The sequence below is a fragment of the Maylandia zebra genome, linkage group LG12, assembly GCF_041146795.1.
Source record: "Maylandia zebra isolate NMK-2024a linkage group LG12, Mzebra_GT3a, whole genome shotgun sequence".
NCBI lineage: Eukaryota > Metazoa > Chordata > Actinopteri > Cichliformes > Cichlidae > Maylandia > Maylandia zebra.
Window position 1 is genome coordinate 8029566 of NC_135178.1, and position 9277 is coordinate 8038842.

General features: G+C 41.1%; 1 long non-coding RNA gene across 1 annotated transcript; it reads right to left on the minus strand.

Moving 5' to 3' along the window:
• Positions 1 to 7344: 7344 nt before the first annotated feature.
• Positions 7345 to 8825, minus strand: LOC143421443 (uncharacterized). The gene is made up of 2 exons (XR_013101091.1): positions 8177 to 8825; positions 7345 to 8013 (listed from the first exon to the last, which is right to left on the minus strand). It is a non-coding gene; the product is annotated as an uncharacterized LOC143421443 (long non-coding RNA).
• Between the last annotated feature and the right edge of the window lie 452 nt (positions 8826 to 9277).

The window sequence follows — 9277 nt, forward strand, 5'->3', positions numbered from 1 at the left end:
TTCGTCCACACATCAGCCAGTCCATCATTCAGCTCAGATGAGCTTGAATTAGTTAAAGGGAGCATTTTGGGAAAGCACTACAAGGTAGAGGCTTTCCTCGGAGAAGGGGGCTTTGGTATTGTAGCCAAATGTCGCGACACAACAACCAACCAAGCTGTTGCCATTAAAGTCAACAAGAGCGACCCTGATATTCTGCAACAGGCACATGTGGAAATTTTCATCTTGGAGCAGCTGCGAAGGTTGGATCCAGATGCCGCCAACATTGTTCAATGGAACGGCTTTTTCCACGACGGACAGCGGGTTTGCCTGAAATTTGAACTCCTTGATCAATGCCTGTGGGACTACATAGGGGACCGGAATAAACAGGGTCTCCCCATAAGCGAAGTCAGGCCAATTTTAGGTCAAATCACAAATGCTCTGTCCCACCTGAGTTCTGTGGGAATAGTGCACGCTGACCTCAAACCTGGAAACATCATGGTTGTAAACCGCCATGAGTCTCCCATCAAAGTCAAACTTATAGACTTTGGCCTCGCATGTCCTGCGTCTGCAGTGATACCTGGTGACTTTGTGGGAACGGTTGGTTACTGTGCACCTGAGGTTATGCTTGGCCTTCCTTACAATGAAGCAAGTGACATGTGGTCTCTGGGGCTGGTGGCTGTGGAGCTTGCTACAGGGCTGCCACTCTACCCTTCGGAGAATGACTATGATTATCTGAAATTCATCATAGAGACTCAGGGTCAGCCACCAGATCATGTGCTAGACTCTGGCGTGTACACTGAAAACTATTTCATTGGAGACAAATACAAGCAACAGCGCTGGACATTTAAGACGGAAGAACAATATAAAGGCTCTGTTCCAGGGACAGGACATGAATCCCTGGAGACAAGATACATAATACTTACACGTCTGGATGACCTTGAACAGCTAATGATGTTTAGACGAGGACCAGAAGCGGGCCGACGCTTATTTGTCAGCCTAATTAAACAGATGTTGGCCTTGGATGCACACCAGCGGATAACACCCTCTCAGGTTCTCCGGCATCCCTTTTTCAGCCCTGGCCTCTCTAAAAGGTTCCCATGTATCAACATTGAAAGACCATACTGAATCAGTCTCCAGCATGGCATCTTCCACCCTGGACAAAAGTGATAAAAATACAAACTGGGGTTGGAAAATGACATTAACAGCAAATTACAATGCAAAAATTAATTAAGCTGCTCCAAAAATGATCACTTTGGCTTCTTTTTTTTAAATTTTCACTCCCCCCACCCCAACCAGTCGTGGCAGAGGGCTGTCCCTTCCTGAGCCTGGCTCTGTTGAAGGTTTCTTCCTTTTTAAAGGGAGTTTTTCCTTCCCACTGTCGCTAAATGCTTGCTCATAGGGAAATCTTCTGATTGTTGGAGTGGCCAAAACTCTAGGGGAAGTAGCAATTCTTGTGAAAATTTTAAAAAAAAAAGCCTACCAATCTTCAAAGCGCAGCAGTGGACACCTTACCATCACATCAGTCCTTCAATCAGACCTAAAACACCACCTTTACAGAAATAAATTCCATACAAATTGGAAATAAATTGCGTAATAATTGTTGTTTTTGATTATTTATAAATATATAGAGCTACCCTTCAGCCTCCTAGTAGACATACCTGTGTTATGAATGTGAAACTCCTCTGATTTTCAGAAAAGTTGACCTCTGACCTTGAAGTCAAGGTCATTGAGATTTAAGCTTCACAGAGATTTTCAGTAGATGCAACCATGGTATTGACTTGAAAATTCTACACTATCAAAGACTTAGGTGCCCACAGCACCGCGCCATATACAAAAGATTTTTCTATTCATTTATGTATTATTAGTTTATTTATTTCTTCATCCCGCTCTCTCTCTTTTTTTTAATTCACCTTTCTGTTGCGATGCTCTGGACATTTCTAAACCCCACAAGTTCAGCCTCAATTTTCAACCCAATTTTCCTATACTTTCACTTGAACACGTCCAGCCTTCACCTCTCACCGGTCCTCGTCCCCTCTTCTCACAGCTTCCTGTGTGGCCTCCCAAATCAAACACAGGCCCAAATCAGCCGTTTCTTCTTCTCTGTTCATTCTCTCTTCATCTTTTCAGTCTTTTCTTGGCGGTTAACTCCCAGCATGGCAAATATGAACTCAGACAGTCCAATGCAGTGCTTTCACACAGTCATGTCACTGGTACTCTTTCCAGCTTGTAATTCAGAGCACATGTTCCATTAACATACATGCTGCTGGACCCTTCAGTGTTTTAGGTCAGTTGTACTGTCTTCTGCCTGCTGTTAATTCTTCAAATCTACGGTGTTGTTCTGTCTGTTTTCTGTCTTCATCAGGAGATTGACTGTCCTTTAAGCTTCTTCTCAGGATAAGGGCAGGATGAGAGGTGAAGCTGTAAAATTTCAGCCAAAGCCTGGCCTGTTTGTCGTTCCAATTATGTTAATCTATCATTTTGCCGCTGTACTCATCTGAGGTTGAGCCAAGTCCATGGGCACCTGTATTAACACACTAAGACATTTATTTAATATCATTTTCATTACTATTTCTTAGCACTTTCACTCTCTAATTCCTCTGTTTTCCTTTTGAAACGTCTCTCACAAGCTCACAAGCTATATTCAGACTTCCTGCTTCACTTCCTGCCAGACACACACACACACACACACACTCTTCACTTTACTGGATTTTCATCCGTTTCTACAGCCTAATCAAGCTCTTATTTTATGTTCACACTCTATATACCCTCTGTAACTCTACTAATTCTAATATAAAAAGAATGCACCCTCAGCACAGAAAAACAGAAAAGTCAGTGATGTACTAATGTAGCAAAAATAGGAAACATTAGAACTGTAAATGTTTTCTTCCTTGTCTGCAGATTAACAGTCCACAGGTTGGGTGCTTGCACTCTGATTCGTTCCCTGGAGATGAAGGAGAGAGAGCTCAGAGGACAGCAAGATGGAGGAGTGAAGGAGAAGGTGGTGCAGCTCAGTGTCCAATCAGGAGTGAGCAGTTCTTTCACCACCTTCATTGCTGTCAACAAAGACAACAGAGAGGCGATCCAAGGACCTCTGCACCGCAGACATATTCTACCACCCTGTGAGGTTTGTTTAAAGCAAACAAAGCAATACCATGAAACTGTTAACAGCAGGATGTCAGAGTCAATAGAGAGGACTCAAAAGAGCAACTTCAAATCAAACTATTTTTTTTTTTTTTTTTTTTTTTTTTTTTTTTTTTTTTTCTTTTTAAATGACATCAGAAACAGCAGTATGCGACATTACGTGATGGCAGAGCTTCAGTTCATCCTTTGTCATTTTTTTTTTTTTTTTTTTTTTTTTTTTTTTCAAATCAAACTATTTATGTAGTAGGTGTTTCTTTGCCAATGTCTTTCCCCTGCATTAGAAAGTAATAAGCCAGATGGAAGTACAACACACATCTATGCATTTCTATAAAAACTGACCTGCCCTGAACTTATAATCTCTCTCTCTCTCTCTTTGTTTTTCCTTAAAGTGATGGCTGTCCATTCGTCCTGTAAAAGTTGTAAATATAAACCTGAATGAATGGGAGTAGAAACTGTGTGTGCGCATGAAGACATGCTTGTGTCGCTGAGATTGAACAGATTTATGTATGTTCACGTAGCCAAGTGATAATCATATATAATAATCACTGAATAGTAATAATGTTATTGAACAGGTTAAACATTTAGATATCACAAAAAGTTGCAAAAAAGCAAAAAAAAAACCCACACACAGCTGTGAAGTCAGCTGCACATGAATAACATTAGTACAATGACAACTTTAATCAGAGTGAGTTCAGAAGATCCAAAAGTGGGACACTAAAAACAAGCTAGTGAAAGCAAAAAGTGACTTTGAAAAATTTATTTCATAGAATTAAAGCACTGATAGGAAAAAAAACTAAACATGAGAAGAATGGCAATCCTGCAGCGACCAATCAAAGAAGACTGTAATGGCTGCATTGTAAAGAAGTGAGTGAAGAAAGCTGATTTTTTTTTAGTTTTTCTGAGATATGCAGAGTTTTAACGAACAATTTGAACACTATTATTCATTTACATTATTTGTTCTCAACAGAGATGGGCAGTAATGCGTTACAAGTAACGAGTTACTGTAATCCGATTACAGGCACTTGCCCTGGTGGCCATTCTTTCAGTGGGCATTTCTCAACAACAACTACAAACACTAGTGAAGTGAATGGGCATTTAATTAAATAATGAAACATTTAATTCAATAATTAATGGCATATTTAATTCATTCATTTTGTCACTCCTGGCCCTCCACACCTCACTGCCATGATTGTTTGTGTAGTTATTGGATTCTAAAACTACTAGAATAGAATAGAAAACACATAAGATGCAGTCTCTGTTTTTTCTTCACCTTATTAATTTGAACTGAACTGAAATAAATCCGTTCTTTTCTGTATGGTAATGACTAGGACCTGTCCCAGCTGTCTCTGGTGGATTCAGTATTGTCTCCAATGTTTCTGATAACTTCCAGTTTGGGAAGTTTCCCATGCAGGTGAGGAATGCAGTGACTGACAGACTACCCCTCCTTCATTTAGGACCCATGCCAAACACTGAGTAAAGACTTCCTTGCATTAAACCTGCATAGCTGTTTTCACATTTATAACAAATCACCTAAGTGACCGGCAGTGATCGTATAGTGCTCTGAGTTGTTGCCTAAACAAGCCCTCTTCAAATCGGAGTTACAGCAGAGAGAATATGGCACTGAAGCAATGATGACAGCTTTAATAACCTATTTTATCTTCAATTATTCTTGTATGAAATTCTCTTAAAGTAGCAACTGAATTTCAACCAACTCAGCTAGCGCTGCATATTTTATTTCCTCTGTTAAAATAAAATGTGGCGGAGCCCAGCTGTAATTGTACCTTGCATTAATATGGTGTATTATTGATGGTGACACAGCACTGCTTAGCATGTCGTCCTGAATCTCAGGTGTGCCAATGACCTGTGCAGTATATGAGGCACTAAAATCCTGGTGGATTTCTGGGATACGAACAGGACGGAGTCATGTGAGCTCTATCAATATTGCACCACTTACGTCTCAGACCTGTATTTATGTATTTATGCACTGAAATCGCGCTGTAATATCCAGTTAACTGTCCACATTTGTACTCTGTTTTTCCATTTATTATATTTTTTTTCATTAATTTGTCTGAAAAAAGATCCACGTAGTAACCAAAGAGAGACTAAATCAATGGTCTCTAATAGCAGCCAAATTATAAGAGCTTTCATTAGTGATGGTGAGATGAAGCCTTGTGATGAACTGAAGCTTTCCATCCAACTGGTCGACTCATGGTTCGAAGCATTGTGACGATTCATTGGCTCTACTGCGCCATCAAGTGGACGATTAAAGTCAGACAGGCTCAATGATTATAATGATGTGATGTGTAAACCTCTAAACTTACAGTTTTTTCTGAATGCTTAAACCCTAACTGTGATTCCTGTAGCACAATCTCTAAAACTATTCAGACTTATAGCAAAACCACTCACTGAGTTTGCAAAACTAAAAGCACATAAACTGCTTTGCACTCAGTTTGCAATTTTGTAACACACACTTTGCAAAACGGTAGGCACAATTCACTGCACAACACTCAATTACCAAATTTCCAACACACTCCTAGCAAAAGTATACACATGTATGGCTATCATTAACACTAATTTGCCAACTGTCTGGCACACTTTCACATGTGAAAACTTTTTTAGATAATTAGTTCACTTTGCAATCAGCCTAAGCACTATAATACAGGTAAGCTGTGTGTGCGGAGTACAATGGAGGGAGCAGAAAGAGTGAGAAGTAGAGGAGGCCGAGGAAGAGGACGTGGAGGTGAAGAAGTAGGATGAAGAGGACGACAAGGACAAGGAGGAGCAAGAGGAAGACGAGGAGGGGGGAGAGGAAGATGAGGAGGGGGGAGAGGAAGGGTAGGAAGAGTAAGAAATAGAATTGCTGATGACAATAGTGGACCATGTAATCAACCATGTAATCAACCGTGGAATGACCCTGAGGGTAGCTGGCCAACGGGTCCAGCCTAACTCGAGCCGCTACACTGTAGCAAGTACCATAAGGACATCTTGAAATGAGAATCGGTTAGTACAGTCACTTCGCACAAAGATTTGTAGCACTGCCATATGCCAATGAGAAACACACCAATACCATTGATGTAAAAATACTGAAATTGTTACTTTACAGAATTGCTAGATGACCAGATGCTGGGGGCAGAGGAAGCATGTTCACTGCAGACCAAGTAACCCATATAGTCATTATGGCGATTGCAAATAATCCTATACTTGGAAATGAACACTTGTGTTTGTTTTGATGTGTTTCAAGTACACCAGTACTTGAAGTTTGGATCCCTCTATGCTTATGGATCTATGACAGAAGTATGAGCTCAAACTGACATAGCCTACCTTGTGCACAGAGAAAGCAAAAGCCAGATGTGTTTTGTATTCATACCATCAGTGTGCAGTTGGCGCATTGTGTGCTTAGTAGATGATGGCTTGTGTGTACTGTTTGATACGGAAACACCATTTTTACGAAGGTGTGAAGAGTTAATCTAGCTGTGTTTGCTTTTGCAAGAGAACTACAATGTTTTGATTATTGGGTGACAGGTTTTCTTATTTGTGTGAAGAGTTTTGCAAAATTAGCCAATAGTTACAAAAAATGTGCTTAGGCATTCAGAAAAAACTGTAATAGAATATAATTTTATATTTATATTTCAATATCACAGTAATCTTCCAATTTAGAACTACAAGTTAAAAAAAAACTAACATAAATAAAATACACTTCAGCTAATTACTTAAAAAAATAATTTATTTTCCCAAACCACGCAGAGCCGCACTAAAAAGACTAAAGAGCCGCAGGTTGCTGACCCCTGCACTAACCTATTCAGCTGCTTGTGAATGCAAATATCTAATCAGCCAATCACATGCCAGAAAAAAAAAAGGGTGATTTAAGTGACTTTGAAGGCAGCATTGCTGTTGGTGACAGATGGGCTGTTTTACGTTTTTCAGACACTCCTGATCTTCTCAAATTTTCTCAGGAATTTACAGAGAACAGTCCAAACTGAAAAGCGAAATAAACATTTCCCTGGGTAAAAATGCCTTGTTGATTGCAGAAGTCAGAGGGGCGTGGCCATGCTGAAGGCAAGAGGAATTCTAAGCCAGTTTCTCAACCCAGCCCATCTGATATCAGTAACCACAACACATTCAAAGTCAATTAAAAGTCGCCTTTCTTGCCCGTTCCGATGCTCGCTTTCAACTTTGAAATGAGACCACTTGGACAACAGTAATGATAAATAATTGCAAATAGAGCACGTTTACAGAATTTAATGTCATTTTTATAGAGCACCTCTTATTTTAAGAAAAGATGGGCGAGACGATTTTTGAAACTAACTGCAAATTAAGCACACAATATTTAATATCTGTATTTTACCATTTTGATAAGACATATTTCAGTACTCCAAAACACTTTTATTAGACTGCCAACATGCTTACAAGTAGTAAATCCAGGTTAGTGGATCATAATTAAACATAACTCTGTGGCAAACGCAGAGTTCAGCAGGCCATCAAGGAAGAAGTGACGTGCATTTCTGCAGTGTAAAGATTCACAAATGATTTTCTCCTTAATCTACAGTCACACAAAGCGCCAGGAAAATCTTTGGTGATGTTCTCAGATGATTCTGATGCTTATCACCCAGTTCCTCGTGATGTCCTCCACACCATCAACCCTCTGTCCTCCTCCCAGTTTCTTCCTCAGCTTGCCTTTCTTATGGCCACCCCTTCCAAAACCTGACTTTTTAACTTATCCGAGCCACTTTTTGTTCTTGGAGCGGAGCTTCCTCATCCCCCCGCCCTGCAGGAACTGGTGCTTCTGCTTTTTCTTGCGCTGCTTCATGATCTGATCCTTTGTTTTCAGCTCCGAGCGTGCTTTGTGGTCACCGGAGCTCTGTACGTTTGGACCTCGTCGGCCACGGCCACGACCTGGGAGAGGCATGACACAACAAAGAGGTTGGAGGTTATAGCTCGCAAGGCTGGAAGAGGGACTTGAAGTATTTACCTTTAGAGTTGAGTTAAAACATGGTGGCTGATGTTCTATATTTAACAGGCAGACATGTTTGTGCTATTCATTTTGATGCCTTCCTACCTCTTGCTGGCTTCCTGCCTCCTCCGCCTGTTTCTCCATCTGATCCAGATCCTGTATCATCAATCTTGTATTTTTTCCTTCACTCCTCATAACTGACATGTCAGAGCGTTCTCACTCCCGAGGCGTAACATGTCGACGTTTTGTCACGTCCCGCGGCGTTCCTGAGGAACGCGAAAGGAGACCTTCGGCGTTCTTATGGTACGCGGCGGGTTATGGCTGGGATCCAGTGCAATGACGCTTCCGCGGTAATAGATGTTCCAGCCCTGTATTCCAGCCCTAAACCTAACCTTATCCCTAGCCCTGACCATAACCTTATTCCTGACCTTAACTAGGACTTTAATGAAGTTAAATAGTGTGTTTCTAAGCGATTTGAATAAAAAGAGCGAACATGTGTAGATTCAGTCCAGACGGTTCTCATATTTCCTCTTTTTTCCGAGGTCATCATTTAGGAACGTGGTGGGTAGCCGAAAACGTAATATGGTGACGATTTGTCACCTAGCGTAAAATGTTACGCTTTGGGAGTGAGAACGGGTTGGACATTCGGGACATGGCTGAAAACTTCAACATTGAGGTAAAAACAACGGCGGGGTATAGTCCCTGGAGCAACGGACTACTGGAGAGACATAACATGACACTTACAGAAATCCTCCTGAAGGTAAAAAAGGAACGAGGATGTGACTGGCACACTGCGCTAGACTGGGCCCTTATGGCCAAAAACAGTATGCTTAATGTACATGGTTATAGTCCACATCAACTTGTGTTTGGCCAAAACCCCAACCTTCCTTCTGTGTTGATGGATAAGCCACCTGCCTTAGAGGGCACAACTGTAAGTGCAAGAGTAGCTGAACATATCTCAGCATTACATGCTTCCAGAAAAGCATTTACTGAGGCAGAGTGTTCAGAAAGGATCAGGAGAGCACTACGCAAACAACTTAGGCCTACAGATGACAAATATGAGGCAGGAGATAAAGTATACTACAAACGAGTCGACTGTACAGAGTGGAAGGGTCCAGGTGTAGTTATTGGGCAGGATGGAACTGTTGTATTTGTAAGACATGGGGGGACTCTTGTAAGAGTACACCAGTCAAGATTGACTAAAGT